Source organism: Lactuca sativa, chromosome 9 (assembly GCF_002870075.4).
Source record: "Lactuca sativa cultivar Salinas chromosome 9, Lsat_Salinas_v11, whole genome shotgun sequence".
In the NCBI taxonomy this organism is placed as follows: Eukaryota; Viridiplantae; Streptophyta; class Magnoliopsida; order Asterales; family Asteraceae; genus Lactuca; species Lactuca sativa.
Window position 1 is genome coordinate 91237103 of NC_056631.2, and position 23757 is coordinate 91260859.

Below are 23757 nucleotides of genomic sequence, written 5' to 3' on the forward strand. Positions count from 1 at the left end.
TCATCATCATTTTCATGAATCAGAGAGAAACCTTATGACCCTTAGATTTAATGGTGTATGTGTTCTTATCCATGTGAATTGTCCAAACCATAGTCACAAGACAAGGATAATGACAAATCCAAACTCATATGGATTGAACTCAATCTTAATTTCTTGCCACCTGGCAGCTCAAGGGCCTGTCATTTCTTCCAAGTTGTTGTGCAACCAATTGAGAACTCTAAGAACTCATATGCATAGCCAACTTTAACTGGAATGGCCACAGAATATGTCAACACGATAGGTTATAAACCTCAAGTCGTGTGCTAGTGAATAACTTCAGGTTTTATTCTTGATTAGTTCTTGAGACTTTCAAGACTTTTAAGACTCCCACTATCCTCTTGACATATAAGACTTTCTTTTCAGTTATTCAAGAGATAGTGTGGATTCTAATCAAGACAAACACTTCACAAAATTGGCCTAAGTTGGTCTTTGTTTTATCCAAAACATCACAACTTACCAATTTCAAATATACAAGAGTAGAAAACTTTTACTCTTACATTTAACAAGTGTTTTAAACCTTCTTTAAGACATGTCACTCAAGTTACAATCTTAGAGTATAACTCTAAGAATTGTTTTGGAACGAAGTATGGATCATCTTCTTGATTTAACCACTTCAACAATTCATAACCCCTCTTTTTAACTATCAGAATGCACTTAGAGGATGAATTGTGATAAGGTCTCTTAATCATTAAAATGATAGCATGATACTAAAGTACTCTCCCATATTTTCTGATTTGAGAAACTTTTATCTTTCTGCCTAAGTTGATTCTTCTTACTCGCTCTGCCATACATTGGAAACTTTTCCAATGTCTCAGAGTTACACTTAAGCTTGTAAGTATAACCATATTTACTGAGCTTTAGTAAATTATGATGAATAATCTTATCGATCTTTTGTGGTGGACTTAATCAGTGTACAAGAATGTGTACTCGATCCCTTAGTCTGTTACTTGACTCGCACATCCATGTGAACAAGTAGTTAGTCTTAATTTTTCCAATGCTTGAAAGTTCTCATTCATCATGCTATACACCTTGCATGATTCCAAGTTTATATCCAACTGAAACTTGGGTGATGAGAATCTTTCCTTATTTGGTAAATTTAGACACTACCACAAATGAAAGAATCAAATTCATATTTCCACTCTTGCTCTTAATGGAATCTTATAAGCAACAAAAATTTCCACAGATGCCATTGTAAGGATATTTTAAAATAAATGAAATCAAAAATTTTCTTTTATTTTAAAACATTGCGGAAAAACTATCCTTACAGTGCAAAAGCACATGGAAACTTCGTTGTTATCTATTCCTAAGCAATATATCATAACTCTTAAGAAGTAGCTCAAGAATCTGATCTTCAAACTATGCGATAGAAATCCATCTACGCGATCAGATTCAACATATTCTTTCTTTAAGTTTCTTCACTTTTCTTTGATTCTTAAAACATCACCATGTAACCCAGTCACATCATGTATCAAGAATCTCAGAGTAGAAACTTAGCAGAGTTAGATAGTGGACTTTACCTGAAGTAGAGTCAAACTTATTGACTTTAGCATCCTTAGGTAAAATTGGCAGCTTCGCAACCAATGCCCCTTCCTTTGGCAATTTAACATATGGACGCTTTGGTAATGGTACTATCTCAGACTTAGGTTTTCTCTTTACCATTTGGTCAACCGAGTTGACTATGGCCGATCCCTTTCCATTGGGAAGAGAATGTTTTTTCTGAATTTCGAGTGTCATCATTGTCAATGTCCATAAAGTTTTAGGAAGTTGATCATAGCAAATAGATAAGATCATTAAGGGTCTTGTCATAGTCTGTTTCATAGGGGTCCCAAAGGAACTCACTGTGTGACTTAGAAAGTGATTGAACATCCAACTTTCTCAAGACTTTGATACCCAAATCTGCCGGTTTGTCAAAATGTGACTACATCTCCAAGATGTGATCACACCTAGACCTTGCCTTGCCAATAGGGCTTGAGTGACCTTGAACTTGTGGGTTAGGGAGAATAATTGGAGGAGGTGAAAGAAGTATGATTTCCATGGGACATCATCTTCATTTAGGAAAGCTTGTTTCAAGAGATTTGGGAAGATCAAGAAGATCATAAATGTCTAAACCAGACATCTTTTGGGAGATATTCAAGATAGTTGATTTAAAGTCCTTATTATAACACCCAATATGAAATATTAATTCTAGGACCCTAAAAACTATTTTATAACTTAGAAGAGGGATGCCATAATCCAAGCTATAAAATATTTGAAGGTAGGTGAATGACGATTCACCAATTTCCACCAAGATAAACAAAATGTATTATTAGGTTTTAATTGGATTTGAAACTCCTAGATCTTTTGAGATTCATTGAACTGTTCAATGGCATGTTTCAATCTCAAGTGTGCCCTTCAGGTTTTGTGACTGGGATGCCGAGGATCACAAAACAAGGTGTGAAGTAACCATGCGAATTACTTGGTACCGTTAAGTGTTTACCCCTTAATCGATGTGCCGGTTAATCACACACGCTCCATCGATACTATGATAAACATTAAGTTACCCTTTGCCTACCTTGTTAAATACGAGTTAGTGTGCCGGCTAACCACACACGCTCCACTAACCGACTTAAACAAAGTGCAAAGTGTAATTTCATGGATTAGCACCTTATTCAGATTTTCCTAAGTAACTAAGATTGGGTATTTATAAATGGTTTAGTTACTTAGTATTTATCATTAATACTTTTAATGAAGGGAGAATTCTAGTCCTTGTCCTACCCGTTCGGCTAACGACCCTCCACCGGTCAAGGAAGCGGTGGGTGAGAGTGGACACCCATTAAACTGCCATTTTATAGGCAGTAACCTTATACCCCCTTACAGACCGGCTTCGTGAATGAGGCCTACTAACGGTAAGACTGACTTTACTCTTATACATATATATAACTATTATTAACTTATAATATTATAAAGTATAAGGGTTGAATTTTAACTTTTAAAATTCTAAGGGCTAACTTGGAATTAAAGTATTCAAAAGAGAAAAATTTTCAAATTCCAAAACTTGAGGGCAAGTTTTGAAACTATTCAAAACTAATTAATTCCATAACTTATTAGTTTAAAGCAATTTTAATTAAAAAACTCTTCAAGTTCCATAACTTGAGGACAAGTTATGGAAGACTTTAAATTATTAAAGAATGTAACTTTTTCTTTATTTTGTAACTTATGGAATTAATTAAGGTTACATATTTTATTACTTAATGAAGTGACTCTTGAACCTCCATAAGTTGAGGACAAGACTCTTCATTTTTGTAACCATTGCCAACTTTTATGAGTTTTATGAAATTTAAATGTGACTGTTCATATAACTTGAGGAAAACTTACAAAAACACATTTTAGAATCAACTCTTAGATTAAAATGGATTGAAAACAACAATTTCACATAACTTCCTATTAATCTAAGCAACTCATAAGAACAAGATAATTCAAATCAAACTTTTTCATGTAATTAGTCTAAACCTTAAACTAATACAAAACATGAATCTATTGAAAATTATCTTTGAAATTGGATTATCATGAACATTACCACATCAAAAACAAGTTTATAAGTCCAAAAACATCTTAGGGTAATGTTCCTAGTCCAATTCCAGCCAAAAAAGTTGAATTTATGCTGTCTGGGGGTCCAACTCGTCGAGTGCATGAACCAACTCCGCGAGTTGGATCGTTTTGATCACTTTTTAGGCATGGACTCGCCGAGTCTCCTGATGGACTCGCTGAGTCTGATGCCTAGACAACAACAACTTCGATTTTTAAAGCAGTTTTGCAAATATAACAAGAGAATAAGCCTAGGCTCTGATACCACTGTTGGGTTTAGAGCATTCTAACACTCCTAAGTGTACATTCAACCCTAAATTCCTTGGATATATGGTTTCTCTATTATACATACAAATATGAACATCCAAGGTATTATCCTAATCTAGCATACAAAACAATGAATATAACAAGATAGAATACATACCTCTTTGATGTAGAATGTCTTCATGAAGCTTGAGTGCCTAGTGCCTCAAGTGTGACACCTCAAATGGTTCACACAACATCACATGCTTTTGGAATAACCTTGAGAGAAATGTAGAACACTTGAAATCGGCTAGCCTTTCTCTAGAATGATACTAGTGCCGATTTTGGTCAAGAGTAAGATACATATATAGTTAGGGTTACACCATGTAAACCCTAATTGACATGGCGTTTCATTCCCATGATCCATGGGTACAAAAACACCATGGAGCATCCATGAAGCATCATATGGGTTTTATCCCAACCAGATAATCTATGGAGCATTAGCCCACTATATAAGTATGGATGATTTACACAATCAACCCATATATTTAATTAGTCTTCTTTTGATCACTTAATTAATCCTAGATTAATTCTTGATCAATACTAATTAAATAATCTTATTAATATATTAGAACTTATAATATATTAACCAACCTTAAGTGTTATTTCTCTTATTATAGTCTATCTAAATGCATGATGTCATGCAACCCAAATGGACCATGCCGGGTCGGGTCAAGTCTTACCAATTATAGTCTATCCAGAAGCTGTGATGACAACTCCTGCATCTCTGGTGGTGCCAACCAGTATGGCGCCTTGGCGATAGGGGCCGCACCTGATACTAGGTCGATCCTAAACTCGACCTGCCTCTCCAGAGGCACTCTGGGTAGCTCCTCCGAAAACACGTCAGCAAACTCCCTAACTACCAAAACCTCTGAAACTGAAGCATGTTCCCTGCCCCGCGTATCTACCACGTACGCTAGGTAACCCGCACACCCGTGCTGAATGTACCGCCGAGCCCTGGCAGCTAAACAAAACCCTAATCCCAACCTGGTGCCCTCGCCATTAACGATTATTTCTTCCCTACTTGGGGTTCGAACTACAACTTGCTAATCCTCACAATCTATCATGGCACCAAAGTGGCTAAACTAATCCATCCCTATGATTACACACACCTCCCCCATGGGAATCGGTATCAAATCTATCAGAAAGGACACTCCGAAAATATCCAACTCACACCCTCGATAGACCGAAGAAACAGAAACTCCATGTTCGTTGGCGATAGCGACTCGTAACGGACACTCTAGCTTGCCTACGAGTACTCTGAACTCCCTACTAAATGTCTGAGATACAAAAGACCGACTCGCCCCCGAGTCAAATAAAACCAATGCAGGTAAGGAGTTCACTAGAAACGTACCTAATCACAGGTACCACAGATAAGCGTAAAACAGATATAATAAACGAGACAAAGGATAGAATCATACCAGTAACCATATTGGGTGCTGCCCTGGCCTCCTCTGTTGTAAGCTGGAAGGCACGCCCTTGGGCCTTCGCATGCTCTGCCCTAACTAGCCTCCCATCAGTAATTCTCAACGTAGCCGGCGCTGGAACCTATGCCGGTCTGGCTGCGAGCTGCGGACAACTGGTCTTCACATGACCAACGTGATGACAATGAAAGCGTATCCTCAGATCCGATGCAGGGGCGGACTGGCGACAATCCCTCGCATAGTGCCCCTCCCTACCACACTTGTGGCACCCACTACTCGCTTGACAGGATCCCGAATGACCCTTTCCACACTTTCCACAAGTGCGGCCCTGCTGGCCCCCAACCCTAGAATCAGCGGTCTTAGATCGCTTTGGCGCCGGCTACGCTTGTGCCAGAGCCCGACCATGCTCTCTCAGCTGTAACTCAATCTCAAGCTCCCGCCGCCTGGCGGCCTCCTGCAACTCTAGAAGCATATCACAACGCTGAGTCGCCACAAACTGTCGAATATCCGTCTTGAGCATGCTCAAATAACGAGTCATCTGAGCTTGCTCAGAAGCAAACTCCGGGCAGAACATCGCCCTCTCAGTGAACATATGAGTGATCTCCGTCAGCGTCTCCCAATCCTGTCTAAGCTCCAAAAACTCCTAAGCTAACCGTTCCCGCTCAACTCATGGAATGTAGCGAGCACATAACATATCTCTGAACTGCTCCCAAGTAACAACAGCCCTCTGCGCGTCTGAATACAACCCAGTCATCAACCTCCATCAGTCCTTTGCCCCGGACCTGAACAAGTTCAGGGCACATCTGACCTTCTGGTCAATAGGACATAAGCATGTGAAGAAACATCCCTCCACGTCAGATAGCCACCTCATGGATTTGATGGGGTCCTGAGTCCCATCAAAAGCAGGGGGCTTCGTGTTGTCGAAGTCCCGATACTAAAAAGCCCAACCGGCTCCTAACCCTGCCTCTGATACAGCTGCTGAAGCCGCTGCGGCAGCAGCCTCAGTGAGGGCTGCGTAACAATCATCGAAGTACTCCACCATAGCGGTCTTAATAGACCCGAACATCGCCAGCAATTCGGCCCGGAACAAAGCAACAACCTCATTGTGCAGGATCTCCCGAATCATGTCATCTATCTCATCTGGCTGATAGTCCCGGGCGTTGTCGGTGCCCCCTGTCCGCCCTCTCCTGATCCTGATCATGATCCAGAACCGGATCCAGTCATGAAGCGCCTGGTTACCACCATTCTAAAACATAACACAAATATCAGATAATCCACACAAAGAACTGGGAACCAACTCCCAACTAAACGCTAGGGGTTGTGACTTCCTTGCTACGCGTATGGGTCCTGTGCTTTCAGTAGTACAGGCCCATACTACCTTCCACACATAGCCACATTTTTTTCAAGTGTCATCACAACGCCCCAATAATAGATGTTCATACCGAGTGCTCAATCCTCACACCTAGAGGAAGGTTAAATATCTCATAAGCGGCAGACTCATCTCGAACAACCTATCCACTCATGAAACTTCCACCAACCCTGCAGCACTAATGTATGCTAGCCATACATAATGCTGGACCATATAGACTTTTGAATATAAAATCCTAACCTAAGCTCCCAATCAGACAACAGCATAACATAAGGCCAAATTAAACATTCTCAGGCTATAAGATCTTAATTATGTATAACCATGATGCACACACAAGTAACTACAATAATGATGTCAATTTCATATAAGGAAAACCCTAGGCTAGCAGACATCATGTAGTCATGCAATTCTATCATGTGATTCCTAAAGATCCCTAGCCTAGCACTAGCATCTTGTTCTAACATATCACATAATCAAATATCTCTATGGTATTTTGGCGTCTACTTACTGGCTCCGGTGGATCGTACACTCTGCATCCTCCTTTACTTATTTTGAAAACCGTTTAAGAAATCATTTTGAAAACATTTCCTTGATTTGAGACTGGGTTCACACGAATGTTCCTCCAATTCATTCAAACCAAGGCTTTGATACCAACTTGTAAAACCCATAAAAATTCTCGCCAATTTAAAACTTTTTCAAAACACTTAGAACCATTTAACATTACATTAGTTTGTTTTCAAAGTACTAATTATCAGAGTAACCCAGTATCAAATCATAGAAACCATAAAACACACAAGGAGCGGTACGATCATGCCTTCGCCTTCCCGCGATCACCAGAGGTACCTGAAACAACAACTGAAACTGTAAGCCCGAAAGCTTAGTGAGCTACCCCCAAAATACCAACCTCATCACCATATCATGAAATCATATAAGCAAATAGCATACATAATGATCCTTCAGCCTGAATGGACCGCCTCGCAGGCCTTTAGTCTGTCTGGACCGCTCTCCGAGCCTTCGTCACGTCTGGACCACCTCGTAGGGCCTACAACCTATCCGGACCGCTCGTTGGGCCTTCGGTCTAACTAGCATACCCTCCAGGGTCTATAGTATATCCGGACCGCCCTGGGTATGTTAGCCTTCAGCACAAAGCTCGACCGCCTCAACCTAACCCCCAATCAAACAAACATGTGCACATACATATCATATGTTATCGTAGTAACAGTCAACCGATCTAGCAGATCAAATAGCATAGCAACATCCTATAACCAGGACACCGACCTACCCAGGTCATTAACATAGCATAATCCTATAACAAGGATATTGACAAAACCAGGACACTAAACATAAGCATATCACCATCTTAACTACTAGGTTGCAAAACAATAAACATATCATGTAATAATCCGAATACAAATCCATAAACTGCCGGACTTGATGCCTTAGACCCTGTTGATATAGTGAGGATAACTCGCTTTTCAAGTGTCGCACTGAAGTGATAAGCTCAACTTTCGGATCACCAACACGAACTCCTCTACCTAAAGTTATCACACAATCCTTTTTCATAAGTTTCCAAATCACCAAGAATACCTCCAGCGGTCAACTGGTCAACCCTTGGTCAAAGTCCACGTCCACAGTCAAAGTCAACGGTCAATGTTGACCCATGTCATCGAGTGCAATTCACCGGCTCGACGAGTTCTTCCTAGACTCGTGAAGGCGCCAAATCCTAGGTTGACTCGTCGAGTTCCCCCATAACTCGTCGAGTCCATATGCGTCTAAAGGTAGAGAGAAACCATAGCCGACTCGCCGAGTCTTCGACTGACTCGCCGAGTTCAAGGCAATCTTCAACGGACTCGCCGAGTTGTTCATCCAACCCGTGGAGTACATGGCCATCTTCATGTGGCTCGCCGATTTGACTGTGCAACTTGTCGATCCCCTTCAGACCTTCATCCATTCAGACACTTTTAAGCCATGCCAAGGTTCCAGATTACAGATCCAAGCTTCTAAGGCACATTTATCACGTAAAGTTGCAAACTTTACGTGCATGCAAGGCCCTAGAGGCTCTAAATTACCAATATAAGATTCTAATGGGGCTTTACACCTTAGGAAAGTCTCATCCTTGAAAGAGCTGAAAGCTTTATGGATTTAGAAGTCCAAGAGAGTTCAGTTATGAGGTTACAACTTCAGATCTTTGCTTATACACAAGAAAAGCTTCCAAACATACTAGGAAATCCCTAAAATTGCCCAAAAGGGATCTAGAAATGAAATGAGGTCAGGATAGCAATTTGATACCTTCCAGAAGATGCCAAATAAAATAGATTTCGAATCCCATAAGCTCCTTGCTTCTGGATACTTGATCTCGAAGCTCTTTTCCCCAAATAGCCTCTTCTAAGCTTAAGAATACACAAATGGAACACACACACGCGATTAGCGTTTGAGAGGGACAAGAAGAAGTAAAGGGGAGGCTGTGGAGGCCCATGATCCTTTAAATAGGGTGAAAAACCTTGGGATTTAGGGTTTCATCTGCCAACTCCTACTCGTCGAGTCCCTTCTTGGACTCAACTAGTAGGTCATTAAAACGCGTTGACCAATCCGCTGCTACTCAACGAGTAGGCAACCAACTCGTCGAGTAGCCCTTGAAATCAAGAAACTTATATATATATATATATAAAATCAATACCAGAGAACCTGGGCGTCACATGGTGGGCATCAACCATACTTTATGTTCATGGGTTGTAGCTTTACTGAGTAGTCTTTCACATCCTTTTTTTCTTACATCATTCCATTCCCCATTATTTCAACTTTAAAACTAAACCATTTCCATGAATGGTTTAAGGGTATAAGAAGATGCAACCAGAACAATATGCACCGGAGAAATAAGATAATAACAATACTTGTTTTTCTTTCTGCAATGTAAGACTTGTTCGGAGATCGTCACTATCGATCATCACATGCGTTATCCCTGTATGAATTGAACTCAATATGGTCCTCAAACAGCACCACTCCGTCCTCTTCCCCACCTAGTCTTTTTCACCATTTCTAGACCAAAAAACCTGCAGCAAATATACAAATTCAGCACCTCAACTATAAGGATCCATCAGAACCATCAAATCATAGAATCGAGATGAAAAGAGATTAGATACAAAAAAATGAACAGAGAAGAGGGAGGCATTAAATCGAAAAGGGGTTTAACTAGAGGGGTTAGGGGAGGAGGGTTTTGATCGGACCGAGTGAGGGTTCGATTGCCTTCACCATCTTCGATCGCCTGATGAAACTTATCGATTCAAAGCCCATGAAATCCTTCGTGGGGTTAGATACAGAGAGCGAGAAACAGAGAGGGAGAGAACTTCTAAGTCATAAATGAATTTGAATGCACCATCTTCTACCTAGTTTTTGTATGGCATTTTTTATTCGAAGTGAGTCTTGATGAAAAGAAATGAAGAGAGAGAGAGAGAGAGAGAGAAATAGAGAGAGAGAGACCTTTCATTTTTTAATTATTAAAATGAATAAATAATTATTAAAACTTTAAAAAAAATGAATTTAGAAATAGAAAATAAATACCTAAGGGTATTAAAGTCATTTTAGTTTACCGAGGGATCAAATCCGCAATGAAACAAGCTCAAAAGGACCATGAAGCCAAAAAAGTTGTAATTTGGACTAAAACCCCCAAAAAAATGCATACCACAGTGATAATTTTTGCAATTTTGTCTATGAAAAATTAGATGATAGACTCTTGTAAACAACGAGATGATGATATTGAATTTCAGGATATATATATATATATATATATATATATATATATATATATATATATATATATATATATATATATAATCAAGAAATTACTAAACATACAAATATGATAATTATAGACAAAATTGTAAAAATGGTCCATGTGGTATGTATTTTTTTCTAAGTTGTAGTCCAAAACCTCGATTTTTTTTTTGGCTTCATGGTCCTTTTGAACTAGTTTCATTATGTTTTTGGTCCCTCCGAATAGTGAAATGACTATAATACCCTTGGAGTATTTATTTTCCATTTTTCTTTCATTTTTTTAAAATCTAATACCAGTTTATTTATTTTAATAATTAAAAAAATATGAATGACCCTCTCTTTCTCTCTCTCTCGCTCTCTCTCTCTGTCTCTCTCTCTCTCTCTCTCTCTCTCTCTCTCTCTCTCTCTCTGTCTGTCTCAATCATTTTCATTCAAAAGAAAAAACATGCACTTTCACAACAAAATTGACATTCATTACTACACAGATCCATTGTTTCTTTTGAGAGTTTGTCTTCAGTGATTTTATCCCTACAGTGTGTAAAATAAAAATATGAAGAAGGATTAAAAAAATTTACAAACAAATCGTACATGACAACATTAGACCCAAATCCCTCTAGGATCTGGGATAGAGATTTGAACTCGCTAAGGTTGCAAAAATTTTGGATCTAATTTCACCCCATCACTCTCAAAATCGATTTCATATTACATCAGGGTATATTGGGTTTGGATTTTGAGACATCGTGTGTGTCTGTGTTTTATTTTTTCTTTTTGCACTTCAATACTCACATTGGCAACAAGGGTGGTGTTGGGTTTGAGAAATTAGTGGTGACCAGTTTTCCGGTATTAAAAGTGGGCATCCGCTTACATGGGCCACATTCTTGGAGAACCTCCCACCATAAGGTTTAATTGAAGAAACATCACCATCATGAATACCCTCTCTTCTTCTCTCATCAGAAAGCACCCTAATACTCTTATCCTTCAAATTCTCAACAATCCGACCACTTTTCCAGATTCGGGTACCAATTTTGCAATGTCTCAAAAATAAGACCCAAAAAATTCATTTTTTTAATTTTATAAAAATGGTTATCCAAAAGATTGCCATACATCCCAAAAAGATCAAAGTATGTCACTACATGATATCATATAAGAGAAAATCTCAAAATACTGAAAAAGTTGGTGTATGCTCTGCAATCTTCCTGGGCTCTTCCCTTTCGATAAACACATATTGGGCCGATGCACCACATCGGGTGTTGCCCCACATCAAGTCCCGCTCGGCCTCGGGCCCCGCTCGACATCGAGCCTCACTCGGATTACATATTTGTCATTCATTAGGCCCCGCCCGCTACACATAATAAACATATAAACATATAATCATGCTGACATATGCGATAATTCCAAAAATAATTACATACAGTATAGTCATTAGGCTTCGCTCGGTATACATACCAGTACATAACACATGCAAGAGTCACACATACATCTAGCATCCTATCAAAATAATCAAGTGTCGACATTTGTGCCTATGACCCGCTAAAAACAGTGGGGAAACTCACCTCAGACTACTGAATCTCAAAGATAAATCTCTGACTGCTGGCCTGCTAAAATCCTCGCGCTATAATCACAAAATAACGTCCAATTAGTAATTGGATCCTGACTCACACTAAGAGTCCAAACTAGGGTAAAAGAACTTTTTACACTTTCCCTAACTTGGCCGAAGGCTAAGGCCCAAACCAATTGTCCAAGAGGCCCAAAATCCGAAATAATCACCTAACGCCCAAATATGGCCCAATTTTCCAAATTGGACCCAAATCCCTTCATGGGCCTTCAACCAAAAGAGTACAATAAAAATAGCATCTGCCCAAAAATAGAATTTTGATGGCCCAATAAATCCCTAGACTCCTAAGGTCCAACAGATGGGTTTTGAGCACTACATCATTCCTATTGTATACATTCAACCCTAATGCGTTGGATCTAGGCTTTTCTCAAGTTATACATGCAATTCTAATCATCCAAAACATGAACCCTAACTAGAATACAATTTTCGAGATTCGTAACATAAACTATTGTTGGAATAATACCTTTTCTTGTAGCTTGTAGATCTTGACCTTCAAGAGCTTAGTGTGTCAATTGTTGCACCTTTAGTGAGTCACAACCACCAAGTAGCAATTGGAAGAATATGAGAGAGGTTGGAAGGCTCTAAAAATCAACTAGGGTTTCCTCTTAGGATGCAGTGGCCGATTTTAGGGATCCTAGGGGTTCCTTATATAGCCGAGTTGCTAGGGTTTCTGACTGGAACTCTAATTATTTGCTAAGGCCTTAAGCAACCCATTAGATGCTTCAAGAAGCCCCTTTCGGACAAAATCTATGTGGTCTACACATAGAATTTCGTCCATCCCTTCCTAGGGATCCATAAGACCAACTTGCAATTATCACATAATTGCAATATCAGTCCTCGTCAGTTAATCAACCTCTTCTAATCACCAAATTAATTCCAAATTAATTTCTGATGAATACTAATTAAATAATAGGATTTCTCAATTAATATATTATTCTTATAATATTTTAATAAATCATAATTAACCTCAATCTCCATAATTCATCCTATCAAGTTGCTAAGGCGAATGCAACCCTAAAGGACCATGCTAGTATTGGGTCAAGTACATATCAATTATAGTTATGGGCTTAGACACCTAATCCAATAGTTTCCCACTTGGATAAGTGTAATAACTATAAATGCAAGTACAACTTCAAAATCCGATTAGCAATCGTAGCTCTCAAAAGCCTCTGTCGAACTCTGACCTAGTCAATGACGCCTTCTTTAGATAAGGGGTCATATAATCTTCCGTTCTCCAAGATATCATGTGGACAATGACATGGAATAAAATCATTCTCAATGTCCAGCAGTTTGTTTCACGGCTTCTGATTCATTTAACATAGAACTTATTTGAACATATCAATTGAGTCCCGACCGGGCCCAACATAGAAGTCAACACAAAATCATCGAGGGGCCCAAAATATCGCTTTTACCCTCTTAGGATAAAAGGAACAAATAAAATTTGACTTATATGCTTGTGCTATTTACTCATCAAATCTTACACAACAACACGTTTTATAACATCGAGTTATTGATGCCTTTACGCATTATCAACGCACAACCAACTCGTAAACAACAACTCATATATCTCGGTTTAAAGATTATACGATATTATTGTCTCACAATCACTTTTGATAAGTTCCATGAAGTGATTCACATGAGTGTGGGTTTAATCCAATACTCAAATCTTATTTTGAGAGCACCCATGAACATTGCAACAAACCTTTGCTATGTCTAAACACTTAGACAATCTACAAACCAATTCATGACATTCTAACCTCATAACTTACTCCCAAAGTATGATCGACTGTGGATAATTTGAACAATCTAGTTATTCTGGAAGTAAAACATGCAAAAGTGAAACAATAGTAAACAATTGAAACAAGACAATACCTTTACTCATAAATAAAACTCTTTTATTTAATCATCAAATGTCAATTACATTTTATCTATTACAAGTTTCTAAAGAACTATCTAATCGCTAAAACTAATATCGTCCTTCAGACCAATGCTCCTCGCATGCTATAAGTGCTTAACCCTGCTCAGACCCTTTGTGAGGGATCTGCTGGGTTCTCCTCTTACGATACCCTCTTGATTTTGAGGAGTCCCTCTTCTACCCGATGTATGAGGAAGTGGTATTTTATGTCGATGTGTCTGGATCTACCATGATCACTCGGTTCCTTGGTTAAGGCAACCGCTCCTTCGTTATCACAGAAAATCTCCATAGGCTCTTTTATGGCTGGTACAACTCCGAGGTCTCCAATGAAGTTTTTCAACCGTATTGCCTCCTTCGACGCCTTGCTCGTTGCTATATACTCTGACTCGCACGTTGAATTAGCCACATTCTCTTGATTGGAACTTTTCCAAGTGATTGCCCATCCATTCAGGGTAAATACCCAACTCAACTGAGAGCGGAAGTTATCTCCTTCGGTTTGAAAGTTGGCGTCACGATACCATGTCTCTCTCAATTCATTACTTTTGGGTTTTGAGCATTATAACATCCCTATGGTGCACATACAACCCTAATTCTTTAGATCTAAGTTTTCTCTAATTTTACATGCAATTTCATTTTTCCAAAGGATGAAGCCTAACTAGCATACAACTTTGATAATTGAAACATAAAAATAAGTTAGATGATCACCTCTTTGTTGTAGCTTGTAGAACTTGGCCTTACAAGAGCTTAGCACCTCAAGTGTGATGCCTCAAATGTGTCACAAACACCAAGAAAAATGGAGGACAATGAGAGAGAGCTTGGAGGCACCAAAAAACGGCTAGCTTCTTCTTATAATGCACATGTGTCGATTTTAGGGCTTAGGGGGTTACATATATAGTGTAGAATTACAAAAGTTATTTGTAAACCCTAATCCATCCACTTAGGCTTTTGATCAAATAATTCATGACAGCTTTGTTTCCAGTTCCCTTTGTCGTGACACTAGAAGCACTCTGCTTCTTTTTGATTGGAAGAGGGAGCAACGTAACCACCTTTGGACCCACTAGAAGAGGATCCATCACTAGAATTTCCCTTGTGATTATTTGAAGGAGCTTTTCTTTTCTTCCCTTACCATGTCCAATTGCCCAAACAGGGGCAACACTAGTAGGAGTAGTTACAACAGATTTTCCTTTCAAACTACTTTCAGCAGTTCTAAGAAGGCATGAAGCTTGATAAGAGTGACTTCCTCCTTGTTCATATGATAAGTCATTCTAAGCTGATCATAACAAGAAGGTAAAGAGTGTACGATAATGTTAATAGCCAACTCTTGATCATAATTGACATTTAACTTCAGCAAGCGGTCCACATATCTCTGCATCTTTTGCAAGTGAGTCGTGATGGACTCTCCATCCTTCATTTTTGTTGTTATCATGGAGGAAATGATCTCATAACTTTCTAGTCGAGCACTTTGATGGAACCATTCTATCAAGTCTTGGTGCATCTCGAAAGGCCAGAAGTCCTCATAAGACTTCTGAAGCTCATCATTGATAGTGGCTATCATGATAGACGACACCTTTGTCACGTCCTTCTCAAGAGCCCTATACTTAGCTATCTGTTCAGGAGTGGCAGTAGATTCATCAATCTCCTTAAGTTCTTTGTTGAGGACATACTCTTTTTCCTCGTATCGAATGACCATTCAGATGTTTCGAATCCAATCATTGAAATTCGATCCATCAAAAATGACCCTCCCACATAAGTTCATGAGGGAGAAAGAGCCAGAAGGGTTTGAGCCATAAGCGGTGTTGGAAGACATCTGAAAAGAAGGACGGGGTTTAGATTAGATAAGAATCCTTAACATTACAATATTAAGGCTAGGACCCAACACAATATTTCACAATTCGGAAGACAGATGCCGTATTCCAATTGCAAAATATTTGAAGGAAGGTTAATGACGATTTACCAATTTCCACTATGAATAACAAAAAAGAGTATTAAGTTTTAACTGAATTGAAATTCCTATATTCTTTTGAGATTCATTGAAGTTTTCAATGACATGTTTAATTCTCGATTATGCCCTTCAAGTTTGTGACTGGGATACCGAGGATCACAAACAAGGTGTGAATAACCATGCAAAGGTGCTTGGTACTCTTGATGTCATTTATCACCTAATCAATGTGTCGGTTAACCACACACACTCCATTGATTTATGAAAAACATCAAGCTACCCTTTGCCACCCTTTCTAGTCCCAAATTAGTGTGCCGGTTAACCACACACTCTCCACTAACGACTTGGCAGGGTGCAAAGTGCAATTTCATGGAATAGTACCATTTTTACATTTTCCTAAAGTAACTAAGATTGGGAATTTATAAAAGTTTAGTTACTTAATAATATCACTATCCTTATTAATGAGAACTAATATCCTATCCTACCCGTTTGGCTAACGACCCTCCACCAATCAAGGAAGTGGTGAGTGAGAGTGGACACCCATTCAACCACCATTTTATAGGCAGATTCCTTATATCCCCTTATAGATCGGCTTCGTGAATAAGGCCTACTAATGGTAAGACTAGCTTGTCTTATACATATACATAAGTATTAAACTTTTAATACTATAATAGTATAAGGGTTGAATTTTAACCTTTTAAAATTCTAGGGTTTGGAATTTTAATGTTTCATAAATGAGACTTTTTAAATTCCAAAACTTGAGCGCAAGTTTTGAAACTCTTCAAAACCTCTTGCATTCCATAACTTAAGAAGTTAATGTTTCATGAATGAGACTTTTCATTTTCCATAACTTGAGAACAAGTTATGAGACTCTTCAAGAGACATTTAGATCAAATTTAACTAATAACAATTTCATATAATTTATTATTTAACAAATTGACCTAATTTAACTCACATAGCAAGGCAATTCAAATCAAATAATACAAATACTCAACTTATTATCTTAAATTTTGATAATTGTATTTTAATTCGATGAGGATAATCATGACCATATCATAAAAAACAAATTTTATGATACAAAATAGTTTGTGGTAATGATTCTAATCCAATTCTGGCCAAAAAACTGGAAACAGGGGATCCTACTCGTCGAGTTCATGGCATGGATTCGACAAGTTCATCTCATATGATGCAACTCGTCGAGTTCCCTTAGGGGACTCGATGAGTTCAGTAGTCAATGGCCAAAAATGACAATTTTTCAGCTTTGAAAATCAAACAATTGTATCAATATAATAGAAAACACTCTAGGATCTAATACGACTGTTGGGTTTTCAGCACTATAACATTCCTATGGTGCATATACAGCCCTAATGTTTTGGATCTATGTTTCCTCTAATTATATATGCAATTTCATTTTTCCAAAGCATGAAGCCTAACTAGCATACAAATTTGATAACTGAAACATAAAAATAAGTTAGATGATTACCTCTTTGTTGTAGCTTGTAGAGCTTGGCCTTACAAGAGAGTAGCACCTCAAGTGTGATGCCTAAAATGTGTCACAAACACCAAGAACAATATAGGACAATGAGAGAGAGCTTGGAGGCACCAAAAATTGGGTAGCTTCTTCTTAGAGTGCACATGTGTTGATTTTAAGGCTTAGGGGGTTACATATGTAGTGTAGAATTTCAAAGTTCATTTATAAACTCTAATCCTTTCACTTAGGCTTTTAATCCTATAATTCATTTGGACTAACACTTCATGAACTTTCACATAAGCTTAGCCCATCACTAATCAATCATGGATCATTAGCTCAAACTATATGTATTAATGATTTACATAATCAGTCCCCGTTTATTTAATTAGTCTCTTTTGATCTCTAAATTAATTATTGATCAATACCAATTAAATAATATGGTTTCTCAATTAATGTATTATACTTATAATATATTAATAAATCACAAATAACCTCTTTCTCAAATATTCATCCTATCATATTGCTTCGGTGAAGGCAAACCAAATGGACCATGCTACTATCGGGTCAAGTTTATACCAATTATAGTTATGGGATTAGACACCTAATCCAACAATCACTGCCACCAAGGGTAAGGACCTAATACTTAGTCCTTCGTAGGTACTTAACACTACTAGAAAAACAGTCTTTTATGACGCGCAATGTGTGTCGTAAAACACTCAGACGACGTGCAATACGTGTCAAGGAAGGCCCAGTCATAACGAGAGACGACACGCTTTTGTGTGTTGTCTATTTACGAAGCGCATTTATGACGCGCAGTTATGACACGCAATGCGTATCAAGGAAGGCCCTGTAACAAAGGAAGACGACACGCATTTGCGTGTCGTAACCTTACGACGCGCATGCTTATGACACACAATGCGTATCAAGGAAGCCCCTGTCAAGAACGGCCATGTCATAAATGAAGATGACACACATTTTTGCGTATCGTAATTTTAAATGTTTAAAAAAATATTATTTATAGATTTACTAATTTTAAAATTAAATTTTTATTTAATGTGTCATAACAAAAAATAAAATACCATATACAAAAACTACAATCCATTGCATAAAATTTAATGTCATACAAATAATCGATCCATGGAAAGATAAAACAAATCAATAGAAGTTGTTTTCTCCCTATACATGATTATCACATACTAAATAACAAACCTTATTTCATATTCATACATATGATTACATTATTCATTAAAAAACATATACCTACATCTTCGTCTAAAATGTTATTACATGATGCAAGTTGGCCACTTCATTGATGGATCACCAAGAGGAAGACCAACAACTGATGTTAAGTTTCACAGATATGATAATATTGGATTAATAAAATATTTAAGAAAACAGAAGGGCAGATTTGTAAATTGTAATTGAACCTTCTCTGTGCATTCAGCTTTGTTCTCGGCTCCTAAAATTTCAGTGGCGGTGCCTCTTTTTTGGCGCCATATACAAGCTTTATCTAGCGGCTCCACAAGCTGTGTATCTTGAGAGATTTCCACTTTCATCTGTATGTCTGTCCTGGCTGTTTGTTACATAACAACACACTATGATTTTACCTAATATTTTTTTACTAAACAAAAATAGATACAATGGTGAAGTGAAAGAGAATGTAGATAGAGACAGTTAATTAATTACCTGGTAACAAGCTGAAATTTTGAATATGATCCGCGGGAAGTCCCAAGATACCAAAATTTTAAGCAAACATTTACATACTCCTATTAAAGATTCTATAAAACAAAATTTTATAAGAAAGAATGTTCAAATAAAAGATGAAGATCAAATTCAACTCACTTTTCAAATAGCTTTCTCATGTACAACAAGGTCAGTTCCAGTTCCTTCCAACCCTACACAAAGTATCACATCCAATTAGTAAGTAAATATAAGCATATATTGCAGGGGTAAAATGGTAGTTTGTGTAATTTTATAACCAAACACAAATTACCAGGCAAATACATAAGAACAAGAGAATATGTTAGAGGCCTGTTATAGGCAACAGAGCAAAACCACCTAGGTGGCCCACCATCACTACTAATTCAACGACTCAATTCCATGGCTATTTTAGTGTAATCTTTCATGGTTTGTGTCCCATAACCATCATCCCACAAAGGTTCCAACTTCTTAGGGGGATTTTGGGCACTATTTTTTCCTCCATTTTCATAAGATGCTAGTGCTACAACTATCTTCTTTATGTTAACACAAGAAGCTCAATTGATCTTGACTATACTCCTAACAAGAACACATGAAAGTAGCCTTTATTATCCCTACAAGGAACAAGAACACATGAGCTTATAGTGTTTTGCTTGGAGGGATAACTTTTAAATCTTGAAAAATTGGGTTGAAAAATGGTAATTGAATTATTTCATACTTGAAACATCATATGTGATGACAGCAACTGAAGAATCCCTTTTGTAAGATATAGTTATCGTATTCATAGTGTAAGATAACATCAAGAAAAGTAAAATTTGGCACATTATAACATCTTACCATAACTGCAGATGAACTGTACGATCTTCAAGATAAATTGTTTTAGATAAGTAGTCAAATCCCAATGGTTGCTTGATCAACATAGAACTTGATTTAGTTTAAGGTATATTAATTGAGCTTGATTTCAAGAGAGTGAGTGAAAACTAACATTTAATACAGCAAAACCATTGTTTTAACTTTGTGATGATCTCTTAAGAAGTCTTTGAAAACAGATTGTTTAGTCAGTTAGAAAGGATAACACAGTAGCTAGTTGGTCTCACAAGAACAATGGGCCATGGAATTTGACTTGAGATGCAAGGAGTCCCCATTTGGTGTCAATTGTCTATAGTCATGAATCAACAAGTTTTGCAAGAATTACACAACCCAATTGATGTGCTGCAGAAACTAACCATGTTCATATGAGAGTTTTCCAAGCAAATCAACACCAATATTCCTAGCAACGTGTATTTTAGAATTAAAACATCAGAGTTTTCCTTTTAAATGCATATTTTTGATGACCATGAAGAAATTTTTACCCTTGAACAACTACAAAGATTGTTGAACCATCAGGTGTCACACTGAGATCTGTAACTGCAAAATGATTGTTTTATGTTCCATTTGTCTGTTGATGTCCCACCTATAAGCACCCAGTATAATTTAAAACTATACGTTTAAAATATCATTTGTAATTTAATAAATCATTTGTAGAAGCAGAACGAGATACCTCTAATCCAACTTCACATGTATGAAGAAGCAATCCAGATGTAAAATCCCATAAGCGAACCTACACCACAAGAAAGAATGTCCAATTTATTAGAGTGATAAAAAATTCTTAATGAAAATTTTGTAGAAAAGTTAAGGTTGTAATGTTTCTCACTATTGAATCGCCACTTCCAGAGACTAAATACCCCTGTGGAAACTCCTGATTGTAGACAAAGACTAGGCAGGAGACAAATCTGCCATTGAATATAGATGCATGACAAGAGTATAAAGTTAACAATAATAGACACATCATGTCATAGTTTATAAACCATGTTAAACTTATTGAGCAATCAACTATGGCGTTTCCAGTAACTCACTCACTCTGTATGGCCAAGGTAGTAACTTTGTATCTCATGAGCTCCATCTATAGGTTTCTTCGAGAGCATGGTGACCTGTCATTTAGAAAGAAAATAAGAACATGCTTAAGAAAATAGTAATTGCTGACTGTATAATAATAATAATAATAATAATAATAACAATTATTATTATTATTATTATTATTATTATTATTATTATTATTATTATTATTTGGGTGTGAGAAGTTTATTATTACACGAATTTTGAAATCACGGTCAGCAGTAACAGTGAACTTCCCATCTGGTGAAAACTCCTGGAACATTATAAATTTGTTAGTAATATAACAAAAGAATAAATAACCTGATGCTAGTCTTCTTCTGCAGCTGGCAAAGTCGGGCTGATTGCACAACTTTCCTTCTGATGAAGTTCCAACATTTTCTTTTCAGGATTACAAAGCCCTACAACATCAAATATTCATCACACACGTCAAATCTAAGTTGGATTTCTCAACAAGTTAAAGAAGATTGTTTAGGAGAAAAAAATACTAACCTGAACACTTGGGGAGATCCCACACAACTATAGATGTTAGTGTACATTCGATTTGACAAAGTTGACGATTGTCCTCATGGTTGACATTCATTGCAAGCATCCATGCATCGATAGTAACATCCTCATTGCTGAACATCCGGAAACTGATAGACAGAATATTTTAATAAAACAGTAACACAGATATATCTTATACTACAAATATCAATATGGGAAGTGAAAATGTGAATAAATTGCATGTTGTTTCAAAGAGAAACCAAGCTTGCAACATCTGTAGAGAGAGCATAAATTGGACCATAAGCATTAAGAAATATTCTGACCCAAGCATATACCCTAGAGGCTCATACCTACAAATATCAAAAACTCAATAGCTTAGTCACTAACCTCTAAAAATGGAAGAAAAAAATAGTTGAAAAGTGGGATGCTTGCAAAGACTAACCATTTGAGTTTTGGGTCAGTGAACACGGTACCTTTCTTCATGTGTATGTTCAATTTTCTCTATTATTTTTTTATTCTGCCATTATGTTTGGATTATGATAACAAGAAAGGAAAAAGAAAAATAAGAGGCAAATGCATGGAAAACTCACCTGGTCTGAAATATATGTCGTCATCATCTTTAACATAAAATTCACAGTCATACAGTGTAAAGGCAGCTTTGAAGAAGGCTCGTTCATATCTCTCAAGAACCTACACAGTTAAACATAGTCAGCCAAGGAAGGCTCACCAGGAACCGATAATTACCTCCTCTTCCTCACGAATAGATCGATCGTCCCGATCTACCAGTTGCTACTTTCCCTGCTCCATCGGACTAGTTGAGTCCCCTCCCTATGTGTAATCTACTGGCGACAAGGAAGAACATCCAAGGAGACCGCCGAAGCGGCCCTCCTAGCTGCGACAAACAAGAGAAGCGTCACTGCTTTTTCCTACTCCTTTCATCAAATCAATCACGCACCAGAGGTGCTTCCCCTTTCTCGATTGATTGCCATCATCGAGCCACCATGGCTGCTTGCTTTCCCATCTTCCTTTCTCGACAGATGAACCATGACCACCGGACCAAAACTCCCACTACCTTCGTCATTCTGATTCCCCTTTTTCGATTTATCCGCGGGGAATCAGAAATAAACGAGAATCAAGATTTGCATTCCTAATATTGAGACTTGAGAGTATAATACTGAATTAGGGTTTTTTCTGACAATCTCAACATCATGTGGGAGATATGGTGGTTCCAGTGAGTAGAAGTAAGTGAGCCTTGATCGATGTTAACGAACGGGGAAGAATCGGTGGCAGCGTTCGGGGTGCAGGGGAAAGATGCAAGCAACACTCGATGTTGGGAGGCAGGGGAAGATCGGAGAAGATTTTTGAGGTCAATGAACACACCTTGAGCTAAAGAGGGGAAACAAGGAAGGAAGGCGGGTTTTCTAATTTTTTTGATTTCCTTTTTCCCGTTGCTAGTTGCTGAAGAGCGCGTTTGTAAAATTATAAAGCGACATTTCTAGACGACGCGCCTTTAACATAAGCGCCCTCCGTGTTTTTTTTTGTGAGACACTAATTTTAGGGCACGAAAAATACGCGTCCTAAATTCTTCAAATTTCTAAAGATCTAAAATTATTTTTAGGGCATGCCCCTTTGTGTATCATTAATCATTGTGTGTCGTAAAAAGCGTGTCATTAAAGGTTTGTTTTCTAGTAGTGTAACAATGTTCTTTACTGTAGTCCAATGTGCTCTACTCGCGCTTGATATCGGCTAACCATGCTCATCGCAAAAGCCACGTCAAGGAGAGTACATGCCATAGCATACATGATCGAGCCAACTGTCGAAGTATATGGCACTCGACTCATTTCCGATATCTCGTCATTTATACCTGGACTCTAAGTCTTACTCAGCTTGGTATTGCTTTGGATTGGCAATTCCTCTTTCTTGGAGTTCTTCATGCTAAAACGTTTCAGCACCTTGTCCCAGTAAGTACTTTGACTAAGTCCTATTAGTCTTTTACTTCTGTTTCTCTATATCCTTATCCCTATAATATAAGCAACTTCTCCTAGATCCTTCATAGAGAAAAACTTCCCAAGCCAGGACTTAACCTCCTGCAAGGTCAGGATGTCGTTTCTTATGAGCAGTATGTCATCAACATACAAAAATAGAAAGCTAAATATACTCCTACTTGCCTTGAAATATACACATGACTCATCCTTGCTTCCCGAAAATCCAAAGTCTTTGACTTTCTCATC

The 23757-nt window shown here is 37.8% G+C and overlaps 1 pseudogene; it reads right to left on the reverse strand.

Moving 5' to 3' along the window:
• Positions 1-21349: 21349 nt before the first annotated feature.
• LOC111885161 (probable beta-1,3-galactosyltransferase 14) lies at positions 21350-23367 on the reverse strand (annotated as a pseudogene).
• Between the last annotated feature and the right edge of the window lie 390 nt (positions 23368-23757).